This window comes from Mustela erminea, chromosome 3 (assembly GCF_009829155.1).
Source record: "Mustela erminea isolate mMusErm1 chromosome 3, mMusErm1.Pri, whole genome shotgun sequence".
NCBI lineage: Eukaryota > Metazoa > Chordata > Mammalia > Carnivora > Mustelidae > Mustela > Mustela erminea.
In genome coordinates, this window is record NC_045616.1 from 127,392,594 (window position 1) to 127,415,887 (window position 23,294).

Consider the following 23,294-nt stretch of genomic DNA (forward strand, 5'->3'; position numbering starts at 1 on the left):
AATATTTGGCTTTAAAAGTCAAAAGGTCTGGGATACCTGGGTGGCTCAGTCGTTTAAACAACTGACTCTTGATTTTAGCTCAGGTCAGGGTCCCTGGGTCTTGAGATCAAGATCCAGGGTTGTGAGATCAAGACCTGTGTTGGGCTCCCCACTCACTGGGGAGTCTGTTTCTCTCCCTCTTACTCTCTTTCTCTCTCTCTTAAATAAATAAATAAATCTTAAACAAAAAACACAAAAACCAGAAGTACTGAATTCCATGAGTTTGTAAAACCATTAGGACTTGGAACCTGGAGCTTTAAAAGACATCTGACTCACCACTGAGCAAGCCAAGAGGGTGAGTGATAGCTGGGTCATTACCCTTAAAGAGACAGGAGCCTGTATGGAAAGGAAACATGAAAATGATAATTTACACAGCACTGGGGCCAAACTGGAGAAAGATCTCTTCATACTGACTTCAGAGAGTGTTAGAGAACTTCTTTGAAATCAAGGGAGCTGTCAGGTGCCATTCTTCTCCTCTAGCCCAGCATAAACACAGAACCATCTGTGGGAGGAAGGGATGCCCAGTCACTTTTAGCTTTGGCCCAGGGCTCAGGAAAAATGTTAGTAAAGCTGTACACTTGCCCCACCAAGCAGCCAGGTACACATGCGTCTGCATGCCCTAGCCAGCTGCAGCATAGTACCCAGCCACATGCCCAGCCATGGTCACATGCTGCTCCTAGCCTCATGCTATCATCCATCCTGGTGCACAGCCTTCAGCCACCACAGTGCTTTGGGGGATCTAGTATAGGACTAGTGGCCCAATGCAAATTTTGCTAAAACTGCCACCCCGTAACAAATTCCACAGAGGATACACCCCCCCCCCATCAGATCTGGCCTGCCTGGGTCCCACTAATACCTGAGAGAGCAGGGTACCTGTGTGGCTCAGAGGGTTAAGCCCCTGCCTTCAGCTCAGGTCCTGATCTCAGGGTCCTGGGATCGAGTCCTGCACTGGGTTCTCTGCTCAGCAGGGAGCCTGCTCCCCCCCCCCCTTTCTGCCTGTCTCTCTGCCTACTTGTAATCTCTCTCTATCAAATAAATAAATAAAATTAAAAAAAAATACCAGAGAGAGCAAACACAGCCTACAACAGGCAGAGAGTCAGTGCAGACAACTGCACTGAAAGTAAAAGTGACTCAGACACAGCAGCAAGGCCTGAGCAATGCACATAGGATACTCTCCTGGGGTACCAGGTTCTGGTGAACAGGGGAGACTGCACTGCAGGGCACTTGAGCCTCCTCTGCATAAAGTTACTACTCTCAAGAGCAGAAAACACAGCTGACCTCGTTAACACACAGACACAAACACAGAGAGGCAGATAAACTGAGTAGACAGAGAAAATTATCCCGAATTAAAGAATAAGACAAAGCCATATAAGCAAAACCGATATAAGTAACATGCTTGCGACAGAATATAAAGCAATGATCATAAGGGTACTAAATGGACTTGAGAAAAGAATAGAAGATATGAGTGAGACCTTTGACACAGAGATAAGGAATAACATACCAGAGATAAAGCATTCAATAAATAAAATGAGAAACATACTTGGAGGAATGAGTAGCAGGTGGAAGAGGCAGAGGAACGCATTGGTGACCTAGAAGATAGAGTAATAGACACTAATTGAACTAAACAATGGAGAGAAAAAAGAATTACACAAAAGGAGAAGAGACAGGGGAACTCAGTGACTCCATCAAATGTAGTGACATTATAGGAGTCCCAGAAGAAGAAGAGGGGAAAGAGGGACAGAAAATTTATTTGAATACAAAAATACCTAAAACTTTCCTAATCTGTGGAATGAAATGATATCCATATTCAGGAGGCACAGAGGAGTCCCATCAAAATCAACAAAGGCAGACCCACACTAAGACATATGGTAATTAAATTTAAAAATCTTAAAAGCAGGAAAACAAAAGAAGTCAGTAAACTACAAGAGAAAACCCATAAGGCTAGCAGATTTTTTTTTTTTTTAACAGAAATTTTGCTAGCCAGAAAGGAGTGGCATGATATATTCAAAGTGCTAAATGGGAAAAGTCTATAGCCAAGAATATTCTATCCAGAAGGGCTATCATTCAGAATAAAGGATGAGAGAAAGAATTTTCCAGACAGACAAAAACTAAAGGAGTTCATGACCAGGAAACCAGCCCTGCAAGAAATGTTAAAGGGGACACTCTGAATGGAAAGGAGAGAACAAAAGTGACAGGATAAAGGGAGGAAACATAAAAGCCGTAAAAGTTAATATTTCTGAAAAGAACCAGTCAAGGAACTCACTAAAGAAAAAGGGTATAAAATATATTAACACCTACTTAAAACATAGGGAGGCAGGACTAAAGAATGGGTTCATGAGGCTGGCTCAGTCAGTACAGCATGTGATGTTTGATCTCAGGGTCAAATGTTCATTCTCCAAGTTGGGCATAGAGATTATTCAGGGGGAAAAAAAGAACGAGTTCAAACTTAAATGATCATCAACTTAATATAGACTGCTATATGCAGACAAGGTTACCAAACTGAATGGTGACCATATATCAAAAATCACTAATAAACATGCAAATAATAAAGAGAAAGAAACCCAAATAGGAATATTTGGGAACCACATAGGAATATCCAAATATCACTAAAGAAAATTAGCAAAACATGAATGAAAGACAAGAAAGGATCAAAGAAAATCTTCAGAAAAAATCACAAAACAAGTAATAAGATGGCTTTATATATATATGGAAAGAAGAGAACAAATTGGTGTATATATATATATATATATATATATATATATATACACACACATATATATATATGTGTGTGTGTGTGTATACATATATACACCAATAATTACTTTGAAAGTAAATGGACTAAATGCTCCAATCAATAAAAAGACATAGGTGACAGAATGGATAAAAAAATAAGACCCATCTATATGCTATCTACAAGAGACTCCTTTTAGACCTAAAGACAGATTGAAAGTGAGGATGGAAAAACATCTATCATGCAAATGAATGTCAAGAGAAAGCCAGAGTAGCAATACTTACATCAAACAAAACAGACTTTAGAACAAAGAGCCAAAGAGGGATACTGTAAGAGACAAAGGACACTATATCATAAAAGGGACCATCTAACAAGAAGATATTACAATTATAAATATGTATGTGCCCAATATAGGAATATCCAAATACATAAAAGAGGTAATAACAAACAAAAGAGCAAATAAATAATAATACAATAATACTAGGGGTCTTCAACACCCCACTTACATCAATGGTTGGCTCATCTAAACAGAATCAACAGAGAAACAATGGCTTTGAATAACATACTGAAACAGATGGATTTAACAGATATATTCAGAATATTCTGTCCAAGCAGCAGAATACACATTCTTTTCAGGTGCACATGGAACATTTCCAGAATAAATCACATATTAGCCCATAAAACCAGCCTCAACAAAGTAAAGAAAATCAAGATAATACGATTTTTTCTGACCACAATGCTTTGAAATTAGAAGTCAACCACAAGAAAAAAAAAAAAAAGGAAAGACCACAAATATATGGAGTTAGATAACATGCAACTACACAATGACTGGGTCAACCAGGAAATAAAAATAGAAAAGAAAAAGTACATGGAAACAAATGAAAATGAAAACACATCCAAAACCTCTGGTAGCAAAAGCAGTTCTTAGAGGAAAGTATAAAGAACTTACAAAACTCAATACCCAAAAAACAAATAACCCAGTTTTAAAATGTTCATGAAAAGACATGCCACCAAAGACGACATATGAATGACCAATAAACACATGAAAAGATGCTCAATATCGCTTATCATAAGGAAAATGCAAATCAAAACTATAGTGTGATATCACCTCACACCTTTCAGAATGGCTAAAATCAACAACACAAGAAACAACAAGTGTTGGCGAGGATGTGGAGAAAGAGGAACCCTCTTGCACTGTTGGTGGAAATGCAAACCGGTGCAGACACTGTGGAAAACAGCATGAAGATTGCTCAAAAAGTTAAAAATAGAACCACCGTAGGGGCTCCTGGGTGGCTCAGTGGGTTAGAGCCTCTGCCTTCGACTCAGGTCATGGTCCCAGAGTCCTGGGATCGAGCCCCACATCAGGCTCTCTGTTCGACGGGGAGCCTGTTTCCTCCTCTCTCTCTGCCTACCTTCTCTGCTTACTTGTAATCTCTGTCAAATAAATAAATAAAAATATTAAAAAAAAAAAAAAAAAAAAAAAAAGAACCACCCTATGATCCAGCAATTGAACTACTGGGTATGTATCCAAAGACTAAAAAAAATACAAATTCAAAGAGAGGCATGCACCCCTATGTTTATAGCAGCATTATCTACAATAGCCAAATTATAGAAACAGCTCAAGTGTCCACTGATTGAAGAATGGAAAAAGAAGATGTGGGATATATGCACACTGGAATATTGTTCAGCCATAAAAATGAATGAAATCTTGCCATTTGCAACAATTGGTGCTGGAGGGATATTATGCTAAGCGAAATAAGTCTGTCAGAGAAAGTCAAATACCATATGACTTCACTCGCAGGTGGAATCTAAGAAACGAAAGAAACAAGAGAAGGAAAAAAAAGAGTCTCTTAATGCTGGAGAACAAACTGATGGTTACCAAGGAGGTGGGTGGGGGCTTGGATTGAATAGGTGATGGGAATTAAGGAGGGCACTTGTGATGAACACGGGGTGATGTATGGAAGTATTGAACCACTATATTGTGTACCTGAAACTAATATTACACTACGTGTTAACTGACTGGAATTTAAATAAAAAATTTTTAAAAATTTGAGACACCCATAATAAATAGAGAAACTGAAACAAATACTGAAAACACGAGAATTTCCACAAGGCAGGTTCTTCCAGGATTCCTGCTGTCTTTTTCGATTCTGAAATCAGAGCATATCACTTTTTCAAAAAGTAGTTAATTTTTCATTTGTTTTCATATAAGGTCTACTATAAATTTTGGATTTCTTCCAAATAAGAAAAGATATGGTGACATAATCTTTACTAAATTATTGTGAAACAATTGTGAATAGTTTATTGTTTATTAAGTGTGAATCTGTTAAAAAAATATGTTTTAGAGCAAGATACAGAATATTGTCTGATCGATCATGACTAGCACAACTATAAATTGATACATTTCTAGAAGGCAGTTTGACAGTATAAACCAAAGACCTTACAACTATATTCTTTGACTCAGCAACTACAAGTCTGGAAAAGAATTCAAGGAAATAATAAGAGTAGTTTGCCGAAACTACTCAAAGTAGTTTATGTATAAAGATGTCCCAACAATGAGAAGTCAAATAAATAAATAAATAATCAGTGTGTGGGAGACTATGTAATTATTAAAAATGATGAAAATCTATACTCCAAAGTAGGAAGGAAACAAAGTCAGCCTGCTGAAAGCTGTTGTAACTGAGTCTTAGCCTCACCCTCAAAGACCTGTTCCTAATAGAGTTCTGGGCACACCAGGCCCACTGGACATCTTTGCAAGCAGAAAAGTTTTTGCTTAGTGATCTTATATGGAAGTTTGTCTGCAGGAACAATGTCTTTAGGAACTGTGTAAAGTTTTGATTGATTGTGAGGATTTAGGGCAGGAACAAAGAAAGAACTTTTTACTTTCCAGAAGACCTGGTGCACAGAGCTATCAGGCTCCATTGAGAAGAACAATCAAGTCTTCATTCATGAGAATTTCACATCTTGGGAGCATCTTCTATTATTAGAAATTTCATTATCAGAAGTAATGTTGGGAGCCAATGAGTCTAGGCTAAGATAGCAGAACACGATGGAATGAAATGAGTAATAATAATAATAATTGCCAATGAAGACAAATTGCTACCACTCTGATAAAATGCTCCATTGCACAGCAGTTAGTGTCCAATTCCAGGGACTTTGTGAAGTGACACCAATATCCATACATATATACGTATGTGTATATATATATAATTTAATTTTTGTGCATTTAATGGATTTGAAGTATTGGTGAAACAACAGTTTGTGTGAGCTAAGAAACAGATTAAGAATCATGGTTCTGCTGTTTTATTTGAATGATGATTTGGTGGTAATAGGATGGCAGATGAAAGAGACACACCAGAAGAGGCTGGAAACCCCCCGAAGATTTTCTCATGAAAGAATCACATTAAGAAAAAAAGTACACCTCACTTGAAAAGAATATATGATGACTCACAATAACCCAGAATCTCCCCATAACTTTTTTAACATCTCCTCCTCCACCAGCAGGTTCAGATAAAGCCAACTTCAACTGAAAATGTGCTCTGAGAGATACACGTTAATGTAGTTTTTGTCAATGTCAGCATATTTTTCTCATTGTTACTTCAGACTGATCTTTATTACAGAGGTTTATAAACTGAAATTTTTTATTTCTCAACAGCCAATCATGCTGTCAAGGAGGTAAAAACCAACTTTAAATAAATACACAAGGAGGTGTTATAATTAAGTATGCCCTAGAAATTTTTTTGTGATAGAAAGAAAATCCTTCCATATTTACCTAGGTTTTCAACATTCAAAACAAATCTTCTGAGAACTTATTCGTGAGCCATTAGGGCCTCAAAGATCATCTTTGAAGATACCCCCCAATCTATACTATTCTAAATAAACAAAGGCTGTCTATTTAGCTTTTGTTATTATTATTCACAATTATTGAGGCATATATTAGAAATTCAATGGTAATGAACATCCACATAAGTTCAGACTCTAGCAACCACTAATATTCCCAGGAAGGCTAATTACTGTGTGGCCAGAAGCACACACAACAGAATGACTGAGGTCTTTGATTGGAAGAATACTATACCAGTATGGGCTTGTTATTAATGCTTCCAGGAGTTTTACTAAATACTATAAACATGAACAATAAGATCACTTACCTCATGAAGTTCGGAATTTGGTGGGGAGGACAGACATATGAACAAATCACTATAAAAATATGATAAATGGTGTAAGAAGATGAGCAGGTGCTTCTAAAATAATAGAATTTAGCTTTAAACTGGTTTTCTGGCAATACTCCCCAAAGTGGTTGAGGATAACTGGGTGAGAACCAAAGGATAAGACTTTTCCAGACAAACAAGCAGCATAAAAGCACATGAGATGGAAGGGTCAGCATGTGCAAGAAAAAGCATGACCCCTTTCGAGAATCCCAAGTATTTCAAAATTCCAAGAGACTAGATCGCTAAGGAGCTAAGAAGTTTTTCAATCTGTAGGTAATAGAGCACTTTTGAAGAGTTTTTACACAAAAATGTTATGACATACCTGCATCAGTCAAGGTTCTCCAGAAATAAGAATACAGTAGCATGTGCAAATATACAGAAAAACATTTATTATAAAGAATTGGCTACATGACTATGGAGACTGGCAAATCCAAAATTTAAAGTGGGGGCAGCAGGCTGAAAACCCAGGAGAACCAATATTTTAGTTAAGTCTAAAAGCTATTTGCTGTAGAACCAGGAAAAGCCGATGTTGCAGATGAAGTCCAAAGGCAGTTGCTGGAGGAGTCTCTCTTGCTCCAGAGTGGTCCACCTTGTTCTGTTCATGTCTACCACTGACTGGATGAGTCTCCTTCACATGTTGGAGGGCAATGTGATTTGCATGAAGTCCACCAATTTAAATATGAATCTCATTCAAAAACACCATCAGAAATGAGCACTGGGTGTAGTATGTAAGTGATGAATCACTCAATTCTACATCAGAAACCAATATTACACTGCATATTAACTAACTTGAATTTAGATAAAAATGTAGAGATATAAAAAACAACAACATCAGTAAGTTTGTAAAAAGCAAAACAAAACAAAAACACCATCACAGGAACATCCAGAATAATATTTGATCAAATATCTGGGTAATCCATGGCCCAGCTAAGAAATTAAGAATTACTTCTTAAAGGAATTACACAAAGAATTAGCCATCCCAGTACCATATCTCAAATCAAGATGGAAGGAGTTATACCACATGAAGTAGACCAGCCAGCACCTTTTAAATATTAGTACACAGCCGAAGTTTGAAATATGTTTCTCTTGGGGTACCTGGATGGCTTAGTCTATTAGGTGTCCAACTCTTAGTTTCCTCTCAGTTCATGATCTCAGGGTTGTGAGACAGAACCCCATACTGGGTTCCACACTGGGTGTGGAGCCTGCTTAAGATTATTTCTCTCCTCTTCCTGTGCCCCTCAACCCTGTGCTTGCACATGTTTTCTCTCTCTAAAAAAAGGGGGGGGGTTGATTTTTTTTTTTTTAACTCTGCTGTTTATTAATGGGAGCTACCTAAAATCTCTTTGTAGTTCTGGTTATCAAGAGTCAGTTTTGGGGCGCCTGGGTGGCTCAGTGGGTTAAGGCCTCTGCCTTCGGCTCGGGTCATGGTCTCAGGGTCCTGGGATTGAGCCTCGCGTCGGGCTCTCTGCTCAGCGGGGAGCCTGTTTCCTCCTCTCTCTCTCTCTCTGCCTGCTTCTCTGCCTACTTGTGATCTCTGTCTGTCAAATAAATAAATAAAATCTTTTAAAAAAAAAAAAAGAGTTTTGTTATTTGCCACCAACCAACAATCAATATATTACTCCTTACCTAGCAAAAAGATTTTTCTCTCATTCTCTATTAAAATCTGACCTTCATGTGCAACCCAAAGTAAGTCTTTATTTGACTTCCATTGGTCTTTTTGAGTTTGGAACCCACCTAGGAATAAATCTGAAACAACAGCACTTTGTAAATACAGATGGGCATGTTAATATTATTCTGTAATATATAGTTATCCCACAACTTAGTACTCTTTCCCCAAATATATACATATATATATATATATATATATATATATATATATATATATAAAGAGAGAGAGAGAGTGAGAGAGTTGAATCATCACCATCAAATACCAATTACAGGGGCACTTGTGTGGCTCAGATGGATAAGTGACTGCCTTTGGCTCAGGTCATGATCCCAGGGTCCTGGAATGAAACCCTGAGTCAGGCTCCCTGCTCAGTGGGGAGTCTGCTTCTCCCTCTGCCTCTGCTGCTCCCCTTGCTTGTGCACTCACTCTCTCTCTGTCAAATAAATAAATAAAATCTTTTAAAAAGTACAAATTATAATTGTGTATTTTTTATTCTACATAAATATTCTCATCACAATAGGACCATTATTTGTAGTACACTGCAAATATCTTTAGCAGAGCACTAGATGTTTTGTCTTTTGGCAAGGTAAGAATGCTCTCAAACTAGACATCACGTTATAGCGTAAATTCAACCTTATCTTAAAATGTATAGATCTTCTTTAAAGCTTACAGCTCATAAACAAACATCGTGACCACATGCTACCTTTCACATTCTCCAGTCCCATCACCACCACTGAATGCTAAGACACAGTAATTCTTCAGTTAAAACCACTTGCCTTGCCATCCAGCCTAAGGTTAACAGTTAAAGAGTTCTGAACAGAAGCCACAAAATCGAGGTAACAGGATCTTAGACATGTTACTTCTTTTCTTTAAATTTCACTTTCTTTGACTGGAAGGTAAAAATGGATTATTATTCTAATCCGCAGCGACATATTAAGGACTAAACGGGATAAAGTTACTAAACTATCGACTGCAGGGATTGCTGCAAACATCAGAATATTAGAGAGTCAGGTTGAGGCAAAAGACACTCCTGAGTTTTCCTTACAGAAAAGCCTCTTGGACTTTGCTCAAAAAAAAGTTTTACTCATTCCTTGTACATCGTTTTTACAAACCTGGTTATGCATTTTCCACCCTATGACAGATTAATAAGAGTAGCAAATTAAAACCTGGGTAGGGAAAAGCGCCAAGCAGTCATTACGGGGGTCAGTACACAGTGACCGTCTGTATTTATTTGTTATTGTTGCCCATGTCAGAAGCAAGGAAGCTGAAAGCAGGACACATTTAGTGTTCCCTTGCTGAAGCTGAGGGAGCACATATAAAAATCTATTTTCAAAGAAATATCCACCAAAAAAAAAAAAAATCCACAAACCTAAAAAGCAGATATCATGCAAATACAGCCCTGGATGTTTTTATAGACTTGAGGGCCTCCGAATATTAATACACAATAGAAGTGTGTTGAGTATACCATAAAAAGCAGTGGGTTTAAACTTAGGTTCAGATTACAGGCTGGGTCTTTTATCTATTGTTCCTGTAACCTCAGTGGCCCAGCTACAAAAGGAGATAACAGTAACTATTCTGCAAGGTTGTTTGGAAGACCAAATTTATATATATATAGGAAACATTTTTATAATTATGCAAGGAGGGAAGGAGGTAGATTACACAATTTAGAATGACTGTTCATTTCAACAATTTTTCATTTAAAAATTGTCTTTCCGGGCCCCTGGGTGGCTCAGTGGGTTGAAGCCTCTGCCTTCAGCTCAGGTCATGATCCCAGGGTTCTGGGATCGGGCCCTGCGTCGGGCTCTCTGCTCAGCGGGGAGCCTGCTTCCTCCTCTCTCTCTGCCTGCCTCTCTGCCTACTTGTGGTCTCTGTCTGCCAAATAAATAAATGGAATCTTTAAAAAAAAAAAAATTAAATAAATAAATAAATTATTGTCTTTCCTTTACCAAAAAAAAAGCCTCAATTATTTGGAACCTTTCTTTAGGTGATATTCCTTATTGGTTGACAACACCAGATAAATAAAGCACTACCTATGAATTGAAAATGCATACATCATTTCTTAAATCATCATACACATAATTTAAAAGCAATGAAAAAGTGGAAAAACATATTCACAACCTATACAAGAAGGGTTTAATAACTTTAATGTGTAAAGATCTCCTAAATATTAATGAGAAAATGTTGGACCATTGTCATGAACAAGCAATTTAAAAAGAATTACAATTGTATTCGATATATTGGTTTAAATGTTAATTAAAAAGTGAGATAATATTTGCACCTATGACCTTGATACGGATTTTTTTTAATTATTGTAATGCCCATTATTGATTCGGATGTGGGGAAACAGGCACCTTTAAACACTACAAGGAAAAAGAGAAACTGGCAGTCAGCCTAGAAGGCAAGTTGGCAGTTTACATTAAAAGGCTCAAAATGCTATTTACTCTTTCATCCAGAAATACTAGTGAATGTATACAAGGAGTAATAGAAAAGAATAGTCATCTCTTTGAGAGACTGGGAAATCCTAAAGTCTTTGTTCAGCTAATAGGGAAATCGGTAAATTATAATTATGGTTCACTCACATAAAGGAATATATATGAATTTACCCAATCCTATGAAGTACAGGAAGTACTATGAAGTACATCCTAAAAACATAATGTTAAGGGAAAAGGTACAAACTACATACTGTATATTGTGTGCTACAATAATAGTATACTTTTAAAAAACTATATGCAGAAGCAAAAGTTCAGGTGAAAATCACATAAACGTGATAATAATTATTTAGAATGATGATGGGTGATTCTCAGTTCCTCTTTCGGCTTTGTTTTAATTTTCTACTTTTTCTATTTTACCTTCACCATGTATTGCTCTTTCAATGAGGTAATTAAAATAAATGTGTATTAATTTTTATAGAACTTGAATATAAACCATACCATTTATTAGAAAATAGGGAATTCCTACAACAAGCTTACATTTACATAAAATGTTGTTTGTAACACTTTTGCATGCATTTTTGTTTAAGGCTCTGTGGCATATCTATTATCACCCCAATTTTAAGGATGAAGAAACTAAGTTACTTAACAAAGTCATCCCATTGATAAATTACACAGCTCTGTCTTAAATGCAGCTCTTCTGAGTTTAAGGCCATGGCCCTCTCCACGGCTCCAGGAGCTGCCTCCCACTTAATCCCTGCCTGAAAAGAAGCCAACTGAGCATTAAAATACAGTATCTTTAGCACTTCTATTCCAAATGCCTTTAGGCACAAGCCAGCATATCATTATTTTTCATTTCATTGAGTTTTTTTAATGACAAATTTTGACTGCGAACTTCTTTCAGACTGGAGAGTTCAAATTAAAATGTCAGTTTTGATTCAGTGAAGATGCTTTACTTTCAAAATATTTAAGGAAAATATTTTCATTAAAACCAAGATGATTGGATGTTAGACTGTATAAATGTCATGATAAGTTCCACCGTTTGATGAAATGACTTCAAGCCCTATTGGACAAATCCTGAAACTTTAAAATGCAGGAAAACACTCTCATTACAAATATATATGTGCCTATGTATATTCACATAAATATTTTAAATGTATGCAAAAATTCAAGGTCCTTATAATACAATTTGTCAGTGTCTACGGCAAACAATCCAATTTGTTGACAAGCAGTCTCCAACAATTATTGACAGATAGCATCCATTAGACTTCTGGATACTAATATAGCTCTCATTGATGAATTGCTATGCCTTTTGCTAAGCCTCATTTCTTTCCATATATATATGTTAACTCCTTTGTAGTCATTTTCTTCTACAGGAGATCAATGAAGACTTTTGAGGTTTACTTTAGTCTAGGTTGACAGTCTCCAGATAAACAAAACAAAAATTTTATAGATCTCTCATGCAGAATTATCCTGCAATTTATCATATCCAATCACCATACTCCACAATAATCAAACACTTCACAAAAACCTATTAGAGTCAGACCTCATAGGCAGTTTTAGTTTTAATGTAATTCATCCAAAGTTAGGTACTGATCTCTTCAACCACGGATCACGGCTGGCTTAAGAGAAGATGCTTTTGCACAAATCCCATTTCTTTCTCTCTCTCTCTCTCTCTCTTTCTTTTTTGAATTAATTTTACTTATTTATTTGAGAGGAGAGAGACATAGAAGGAGAGAGAGAGAGAGAGAGAGTGCGCGCACGAGAGAACGCATGAGAGGGGGAGGGGCAGAGGGAGAGGGAGAAGGAGACTCCTCAGTGAGCTGGGAGCCCGATGTGGGGCTTGATCCCAGGACCTGAGATCATGACCTGAGTTGACGGCAGATGCTTAACAGACTGAACCACAAAAGTGCCCCTGCACAAATCCCATTTCATCTCTCCTTTCTGTCTTCTAGAACCAAGAAGGATCGCACCCCACCTCAGCTCTCTCCCTTTACAGTCACTCTCTTCTGAAATTTCCAGTGAAGATAAGAAGGAAAGGGTGTCTTTATTCCTTCCTCTTCTGGGAACTCCTGAGTACTCTTCCCCAGGACACAGGAAGCTAAATCCGAACCAGATGCTTGTTGATACTGCTGTTCTAGCCTGGCACTATTTTCTCTCCTCTCTTCTACCTTCCCTCTTAGCACTTATCTTTACTTTTCTGCCTCACACAACTACCTCCAGCTCTCCTTGAGATGTCCCCAACATGACCTTTTGCTAAAGGAAATTAAGAAGCTTTCCAATGACACATCCTGAATCATCACAATCTTTGTTGCTTGTTTTGTCTTCACCACTTGAACCACTGAAAGACTCCTCCTCAGCCATACACATGCCCTAGCACAGATATTTTATGTCTTACTTCTAGTTGGTCTTATTGCACATGTAAGGTAATTCCAAAAACATAATTACAAATATTTAATTTTTAATGGATTCAATCCAATTAATCCTACTTAAAAATAGGTAGTCTACTGAATTTAACCAGATTTCCTTAGCCACTGTTTTTAGACATAGTAAATCGTAAGCGGACAGATCCATTGGAAAGCAAAATAAAGAGGGCTTTGGTGATGTCCAGTTTCAGAAGTGTTCTCTAGGTCAATCCAAAGTTCAAGTTAACAATTATTTATAGAGTACTTATAACACTATTCTAAATTCATTGAGGTTACAATAGAAAAATAAGGCAAATTAGTTGAGAATTCAGAAGTATACATAAAAAATTTAGAAAAAAATGAAAAAATATAAAATGTAATACAGATATATAAAAGATATACGTATATGTTATAAAGTGTATAATTAAAAGGCAATCACTGAGACAAAAGCCAGAAGTACTAAAGAAACTCTCGTAAGTGAAATATTGGCAAGGACAGATTTTGTGGAAGATAGAGAACTCAAAATGGACCACGCGTCTCAGAAACATTTCAGAAAAAACCACAGAAAGGACACAAGGTGTAAATTAACGAAAGTGTGTGACTAGAACTAAAAGCTGTAGGAAATAGAGGACCTTATTCACATGATTCACATACGTCCCATGCCAGAAAACTCAAAATGGCTGTAAATTCTCTTTTCATCAAGAGTTAGAGTCTGTCTGGAAAATTCCTGAGTCGGGGTTGATATTGTGGATTTCTTTGGCCAGTGGGAACTTGGCAAGCATGACACAAGCAGAGGCTTAATAAACACTTGCACCTTGTACAGAATTTTGCTGTTCTCAATACCCTGAGACTACCAGGGATGGAAAGAACCCAAGCGAGTCCACTGAGGGATGAAAGATGAAATATCTCAAAGAGAAGTGAGGTGACACAGACAACAATTACCCTTCTTGCCGAAGCCTGCCACCTGCCAGTGATGAAAGTGAGGGGAGCTGACCACAGAAACATAAGCACACCCAACGGATATCCATAGAGCCAATCCACAGCATGCAGCCTGCCCACAAAATTTACACACACACACACACACACACACACGCACGCACACACACACACACGTACGTACTCTTTTTATTTTTGTTTTTTGCAAAATTGCTATCATCCACTTAACCAAGTAATTCTCAGTGTTCAGTTTTTCCTTCCAAATTACCTTAACCATTATCGTCAGAGTAAGTTTTCAAAAAAAGAACAGCTTTGATTCTCTCACTCTTCTGATTGCAAAATTCTACCAAGTATTCATTCATTCATTCATTCATTCAACACATGTTACCCAACCATCTACTATGTGCCAACCTTTAATATAGATGCAGGAAACGCAGCCTTAAAAATGTTGTACAAAGTCCTAGCTCTATAAGATGAAAAAACATTCTAGCTCATTATTTTCTACAGTAAAGGCTCTCTAGTCTGGCTCCACATAAGATCATCGGGACAGATTTACAACTATGTGCTGAACATAAACAATAGAATGACAAACCATACACTGTTTAAATGGCTATCCACAGGGAGAGGAAGCAGGGACGCTGATGGGACAGGCTGAATGACTTTGACAATAATTTGTTTTCTAAATGTAACTTTGAAACCATGTGAAAGTTGTACATAGATACAAGACAAAATTACATTTATGAATTAATTTATAAACATTAAAATAAGGTAAAATAAATGAGCCTGAATATGTAACAAACTGCTGATAAAAATCAAATAGATGAACTATTCAAAGTAATCTTAAGACAGAGCAAATGTCTATACATCCTTAGTGGCATATACATCAAGAACAAAAAGGTTAAAAGAATAACATTGCAGCAGTACTATTATTGGAGAGGTGTTAGTATTCTTAAGGGGGTTTTGTTTGTTTAATACATGTGAAAAGAATGCATGTACAAAGAACAGAGCCATGAGAAAGCATTGGTTCAACAGCAATGAAACTACAAGAATCAGGATTTGGGGAAGGAGGACAAGATTACCTAAACATTTTTTAAAAATTGGAAATTGCAACCAAACTAAGCAAATAAAATCCCTACTAGCCCATAGTTATGAAGTCTTCATAAGACTCCATGATCTTTTTATTAAACGACTGGGCCTTAACTAGCTACTCTAGGGTTCCTCATACACAAAACAGAGATAAGGGGATTCCTCTGACTGCTGTCCCTGTTGTTAAATGTTCTCCCCACCCCCATCTTCTTCATGAAGCAGGTTTCCACCCTCCCAACTCAAAAGAGGATGTGTATCATTCTGTAGACATCTGTCTTCTGGTGCCACCCCTTGCATTTTCTCAATTTACCAGATCTTCAGCTGTGTTCTAGGAACACCATGTCCCATGCTGTTAAGCTAGACATCTATGCTAAGCATACAAGACAATGACTGACAGTGAAAAAAATGTGTTTAATTATTTACTCAATTCATTTGGTGTATCTCAAAAGGTGAAATACTTTTCTTCATCTATCAGTGAAAAAGTCAGAAATTGATTTCAAGGGGCATCTGGGTGGCTCAGTAGGTTAAAGCCTCTGCCTTTGGGTCAGGTTATGATCTCAGGGTCCTGGGATAGAGCCCCGTATCGGGCTCTCTGCTCAGCAGGGAGCCTGCTTCCTCCCTCTCTCTCTGCCTGCCTCTCTGCCTACTTGTGATCTCTCTCTCTGTCAAATAAATAAATTAAATATTTTAAAAAAGAAATTAATTTTTAAAAAAGCTAGCAAATGGCAAACCATTCCTGAAAGTCAAAGTCACATATATAGTGCACCCGAGAAAAAAGGAAGGGCAAGACAGTTTCTACCCACATTCACAAGTTTCATCAAATACTGGATCTACTTAAGGGTAGAGAGAAAAGGCAAAGTTCAAAAAGGAGTAGGTTATTAAATGAGGCATTTGCTATACTCCTTTTTTTTTTTTTAGTATTTTATTTATTTATTTGACAGAGAGAGAGAGAGATCACAAGTGGGCAGAGAGGCAGGCAGAGAGAGGGGGAGGCAGGCTCCCTGCTGAGCAGAGACCCCCAATGCGGGGGCTCAATCCCAGGATGCTGGGATCATGACCTGAGCCGAAGGCAGAGTCTTAACCCACTGAGCCACTCAGGTGCCCCTGCTATATTCCTTTTAAGAGCACCAGGTAGAGAACAAGTTTTCTAAACTGGATCTAGGAAGTGGAATGTGGAATCAATCCATCCTTTTCCAATTAAGGGCTGCCCAGTGATTAATGAATTTTAAAAACATGACTAAATAAAAACAAACCTCACACACCCTCCCTGGCCCCACAAAAAAATGAATGAATAAATAAATAAATAAATAGTTACCAAAGGCCAGGGAAGCGATGGCAAAAATGAACCATTGGGACTTCATCCAGATAAAAAGCTTTTGCACAGCAAAGGAAACAGTTGACAAAACCAAAAGACAACTGACAGAATGAGAGAAGATATTTGCAAATGACATGTCAGATAAAGGGCTAGTATCCAAAATCTATAAAGAACATATCAAACTCAACACCCAAAGAACAAATAATCCAATCAAGAAATGGGCAGAAGACATGAATAGACATTTCTGCAAAGAAGACAGTCAAATGGCTAACAGACACATGAAAAAGTGCTCCACATCACTTGGCATCAGGGAAATACAAATCAAAACCACAGTGAGATACCACCTCACACCAGTCAGAATGGCTAAAATTAACAAGTCCAGAAATGACAGATGTTGGCAAGGATGCAGAGAAAGGGGAACCCTCCTACACTGTTGGTGGGAATGCAAGCTGGTGCAGCCACTCTGGAAAACAGTATGGAACTTCCTCAAAAAGTTGAAAATAGAGCTACCCTATGACCCAGCAATTGCACTACTGGGTATTTACCCTAAAGATACAAACGTAGTGATCCGAAGGAGCACATGCACCTGAATGTTTATAGCAGCAATGTCCACAATAGCCAAACTATGAAAGGAGTCTAGATGTCCATCTAAAGATGAATGGATAAAAACAATGTGGTACATATCTACAATGGAATATTATGCAGCCATCAAAAAGACACAAAATGGTGCCATTTGAATGACATGGGTGGAACTAGAGGGGATTATGCTAAGTGAGATAAGTCAGTCAGAGAAAGAGAATTATCAAATGATTTCACTGATATGAGGAATTTGAGAAACAAGAGAGAGGATTATAGGGGAAAGGAGGGGAAAACGAAACAAGACAATATCAGAGAGGGAGACAAACCATAAGAGACTCTTAGTCTCAGGAAACAAACTGAGGGCTGCTGGAAGGGAAGGGGGGTGGGAGGGATGGATGATTGAGTGATGGACATTGCGAGGGTATGTGCTATGGTGAGTGCTGTGAATTGTGTAAGACTCATGAATCCGGTACCCCTGAAACAAATAATATATTATATGTGAATAAAAATCAAAAGGAAGAAAGAAGGAAGGAAGGAATGGAAAGGAGGGAGGAAGAGAGGGAGGAAGGAAAAAAACAACAACAACAACAACAACAACAACAAAAACAAACCTAAATGTGTCAGCTTATTCTTCAGAGTGGATGGAGCTGGGAGCAGCTTCAAGGACCCAAATTCGTGTGTTAGAGAGTCATCACAAGCATGCTTTGCTTTTAAGGGGAGGCGGGGGGGAAAACCGAAACAACCAAACAAAAACTAGAATTGTTTGCTGTTCTCCCAAGACACAATTATTCAAAGGAACGAGTCCTGAGAGGCAGAAGAGGATCATACCTATGGACCTTGTCTCCCACGAGCGCACGTGAGTAGGTGCAGGGTATCTGTCATGACTGCGGAAACGAATTTTAATCTTTCCTCTTGAGTTTGATTGAACATTGCTTTTAGCGCAAGGCCGACACCAGCTGTGCAGGAAAGGCTCTGGAGAGCCGTTCCCAGCAGCACACGGCTGCGGCTCTTCCGCGGTTCCGGAAGCCCCAGGGCAGCCAATATTGCCTTGTCCGATACATTCTTTTTGCTTTTCTGGGTGAGCGCAGAACAGACCACGTACTCCACTGCCTTCAGGCCACCGGCGGACTTTTCAGCAGCCCCTGCAGTGACAGGCTTCTGTTTGTTCTTGGCAAGTTTCTCAGTGGTAGAGGTCAGTTTGGGTCCCAACAAGCAAGAAAGGAGTGTTTGGACAATGGTGAGTTATATCTCTGGCACCCACTTTTCCTTCGCATTTTCAAAGAGGAAGGAGAGACCCCTGAAAAACAGACTGGATATCCATCTGTTTGTGGATAACTCAGGGGTCCTAATCTCTCAGAATCCTCTTGCCCTGCAGTATTGGAAGTCCAAGAGAATCTGGCTGTCCACCAGTCATTACTGTGACTGCATCGCTGTCAGAAGGAGTCGGTTAATACTCAGATGGAAATCTGTTTGTTGTGTAAGATATCAGGAGACGTGTTTTACCAACGGCGCCATCGCCCAGAACAACACATTTAATTGTCTGCATTGCTGAAACTGTTTTGTATCCAATTTAAACATTTCAGATTCAGTGATGCCCTCAGGTCCTCCTCCAGGACACTGGCAGCCCTACTGCGGGGTCCCCTCGGCTCTGGTATTGTTAATTTGAAAGGTCCATGTGTGCATTATAGGGTAAAGCAAATGACTTAGTGTAAAACATTCTCTTTCTAATCTTCCTGATGTCATTGAGAACTGGAATTTGGGGGAAAGCTAGGGAAAAGGAGATACTCTGTGGTTCTGGCTTTGAATTAAAAAGTATCAGCATAAATTTGTGATATGAGGTTACCTTAAAAAAGAAACTCTTCCCTAGCTCTTTCTATTGAAGAGGTTCAGAAACATTGCTTAATAGCAATGAGAACCATCTAGACTGTAGACTTAAAAATATGGTTTCCTACTAAAGAGCTCTTTGGAGAAATAACTGAGTGTAGGTTTGGGGCAGGAAATGTAGGTGATGTATGTGTTGATACTGAAACATCTTGTCATATCAGATAGCAGATAATATTTTAAATACTGTTAGGGTCATGTCAAAAGAACTCAGGAGCCAAATGAAAGAGGTTCCGACCAAGCAAAGAGAGAACAATCTTACCATCAATAACAATAACATTGCAATGGACTGGAAAAGTCCATACAGGTTTAAATTCATATTTAATAGCAAGTCAAATAATAAATCTAATAATTAGATTCCATTACATGTTGCTAATGAACAAATTCATTATTTTGAAAACTGATAAACAAGGGAAAGAGTCGTGTATCCTGCCTTTCCTATTTAAACTGAACCATTTTTTAAGCAACTAGTAGATGAGAGAAAATGCCTCTACAGTATTCCAGCAAGTTAATGAAGATAAGATAGAATGTCATCATTTTACAGTGTATACTAAATAAGTGGCTCCAGGCATTATCAGTGGTTGCTAACTCTTCAATAAGAGAGATACATAGATATTACATGCTCCTGTTGAAAGAACACACCTAGAAAATGGTCTTGTAAACAAAACAAAATAAAAAACCAACAAAACAAAAAAACCCTGGACACTAAATCTTATTAAACCTCTAGATCCAAATATCTATAAATGATTAGAAAATTAGTTTCATGATACCACAGGAATGTAATCAGTAAAATGCAGGGTGAGAGAAACTGTAGGACAATCTAGTTTCTTGAAGAAAACTAAACCAAGAGAGAGAGAGAGAGAGAGAGAGAGAAATGGAGAGGAAACACATAGATTGAAGGAGACTTATCCACCACTCACTATGTGTAGATCTAGTCAAAACTATGATTCAAACAATCTGTAAAAAATTATACACATACACAGAATTATGAAACAGTAAAAAATCAGAACACAACTGGCTATTCCATGATATTTAAAAATTACTGGTCGGGATGCCTGGGTGGCTCAGTGGGTTAAGCATCTAACTTTTGCTCAGGTCATTATCCCTGGGTCTTGGGTTCAAATCTTGCATTCAGCTTCTTGCTCAGTAGAGAGCCTGCTTCTCTCTCTGCCTGCTGCTCCCCCTGTTTGTTCACAATCTCTCTCCTGCTCACTCTCTCTCTCTCTGACAAATAAATAAATAATCTTTTTAAAGATTACTTTTTTTTTTTTTTAAGATATATTCATTTCTTTGTAAAGAGAGTAATGCCTGGAGCCACTTATTTAGTATACACTGTAAAATGATGACATTCTATCTTATCTTCATTAACTTGCTGGAATACTGTAGAGGCATTTTCTCTCATCTACTAGTTGCTTAAAAAATGGTTCAGTTTAAATAGGAAAGGCAGGATACACGACTCTTTCCCTTGTTTATCAGTTTTCAAAATAATGAATTTGTTCATTAGCAACATGTAATGGAATCTAATTATTAGATTTATTATTTGACTTGCTATTAAATATGAATTTAAACCTGTATGGACTTTTCCAGTCCATTGCAATGTTATTGTTATTGATGGTAAGATTGTTCTCTCTTTGCTTGGTCGGAACCTCTTTCATTTGGCTCCTGAGTTCTTTTGACATGACCCTAACAGTATTTAAAATATTATCTGCTATCTGATATGACAAGATGTTTCAGTATCAACACATACATCACCTACATTTCCTGCCCCAAACCTACACTCAGTTATTTCTCCAAAGAGCTCTTTAGTAGGAAACCATATTTTTAAGTGGGGAGGGGCAGAGACAGAGGGAAAGAATGTCCAGCAGACTCACCACTGAGGGCAAAGTCTGACAAGGGGCTGCTCTCAAGACCCCAAGATCATGATCTAAGTTGAAACTGGGTTGGATGCTCAACAGACTGAGCCACACAGATACCTCTAGAAAAATCACTCTTTTTAAAAAGCGTTTAAAGAGTATTATGGCACTTTTACATTCTTACTTAGAGATACATACTGAAATGCTATGAATGAAATTTTGAGGGAGGCGAGATGGCAGAAGGGTAGGGGAACTCATTTAATCTGATCTCTTGAATTCGGCTAGATAACTATCAAATCATCCTGAACACCTATGAATTCAACCTGAGATGTAAGAAAAGAATTGCTGAAATTCTACAAATAGAAAAGCACCAGTGGTTCCAAGGTAGGAGGTGCGGAGAAGTGGATCCAAGGGCTATATCGAAGCATAAACAGCGTGGGGAATGAGCCTCGTTAAGCCAGCTACTGGAAAGTGATAGAGCCCCAGAGCACAAAATTAGAACTTTTAGAAATCTGAAATGTTATAGATGAAATTTTATAATGTACAAGATTTGTTTCAAAATCATATAGAAGGTGAGAAGGCTAGTAGAGGTACAAATGAAAATATAGCTGGTACAGCTTTTGAAATTAGGTGGTGGGTGCATAGGTGTTCACTATAGTTTTCTCTGTACACACACACACACACACACACACACATATGTAGATACATATATATATATTTAAATATATGTATTTAAATTTTCCCATAATAATATGATGGAATATTACTCAGCCATAAAAAAGAACGAGAGCTTGCCATTTGCAACAACATGGATGGATGTAGAAAGTATTATGTTAAGTGAAATAAGTCAGACAGAGAAAGACAAATATCACATATGATTTCACTCATATGTGGAATTTAAGAAACAAAACAAAGAAACCAAAACAAAGGGGAAAAAAGAGAGAGGCCAACAAAAACAGACTCTTTAATAAAGAAAACAAAACGATGGTTACCAGAGGGGAGTAGATGGGGGGGAGGGGGGAAGGGGTGAAGTAGATAAAGGGGATTAAGAGTACACTTACTGTGACGAGCATTAAGTGTACTCTTCTAGTGAGGTTGAGTCACTATATTGTACACCAGAAACTAATGTAACACTGTGTGTTCATTATACTTCAATTTTTTAAATTCTATAATAAAAAGTAAAAGATATATACATTGATACAAAGGCCCTGTGTTCAGAGATTCTAATTTAATTGGCCTAGGGGTTAGACAGGAAAGAAGGAGCCTGAGAGGAAGGAGGAGGAGGAAGAAGAGGAAAGGAAGGAAGGAAAGGAGAAAGGGGGGAAGAGAGGGCGGAAGGAGAAGGCCAGCACTCTGCTCCGGTAGGACGCCTATGCAGCCTTACTTCCAGCTCCTCGGCCCTGTCTGTTTCTCAGGGGTTCTAACCGAATGCACTGGGATCCATGCTGAGAAAACAGGCTGACTCCTGGGTCTCATCCCAGAGGGTCTTTCAGGAGACTAAGGAGGCCTTGGGGGTATGTGACTGTGCTATAAACCCATGCCAAAATGCTCTCAGACGGGGATTTCTCGTTGTTCCCTGTACACAACCCTCACATTATCATTCATGGTTTTGTTCATTTTATTCCTTCCTTCTTCTACCTGAAATGTCTTCCCCTTATCTTTATCCAGATCATACCTACTCAATAACCAAGTTTAAAAATCACCCATGCATGAAGCCTAATCCCTTCAGCTGAAGGGATTCTTCCTCCTGTGAACTCAGTTTTTCGGCCTTCCACAGGTTTTCTCTTTGTATTTAATGTTTCAGCTCCCTTACTCAACAATTAAGTCAGAGAGTCTTTTTTACATATCTTTGTAATTTCACAGAATTTAGACATATTGAAGAGTTCGGTAAGCCTATGCTAAATCAAAGAAGTAATGAAAACCTAACAGTTGAGAGTGTCCGGATGCTTACCTGTAAGCTCTCTTAAGAACTACTTAACGTCCCCCATTCTGCCCTCAGTATGCAAAGAAGCTTCCCTAGGAAAGGTGGTTCTGGGAGGAAGGCAGCTCAAGAGAAAAGGCTATCAGCATTTCTCAAGAATCAGCCAAATAAGCTATAAAATCTTAACTACTATCTAAATCAAAATGCCATGCTTACCATTTTTACAAGCTAAAGAAATTGGTTTA

At 38.1% G+C, this 23,294-nt stretch overlaps 1 pseudogene; it reads right to left on the reverse strand.

Moving 5' to 3' along the window:
* Positions 1–18,222: 18,222 nt before the first annotated feature.
* On the reverse strand, positions 18,223–19,036 carry LOC116587247 (annotated as a pseudogene).
* Positions 19,037–23,294: the final 4,258 nt, after the last annotated feature.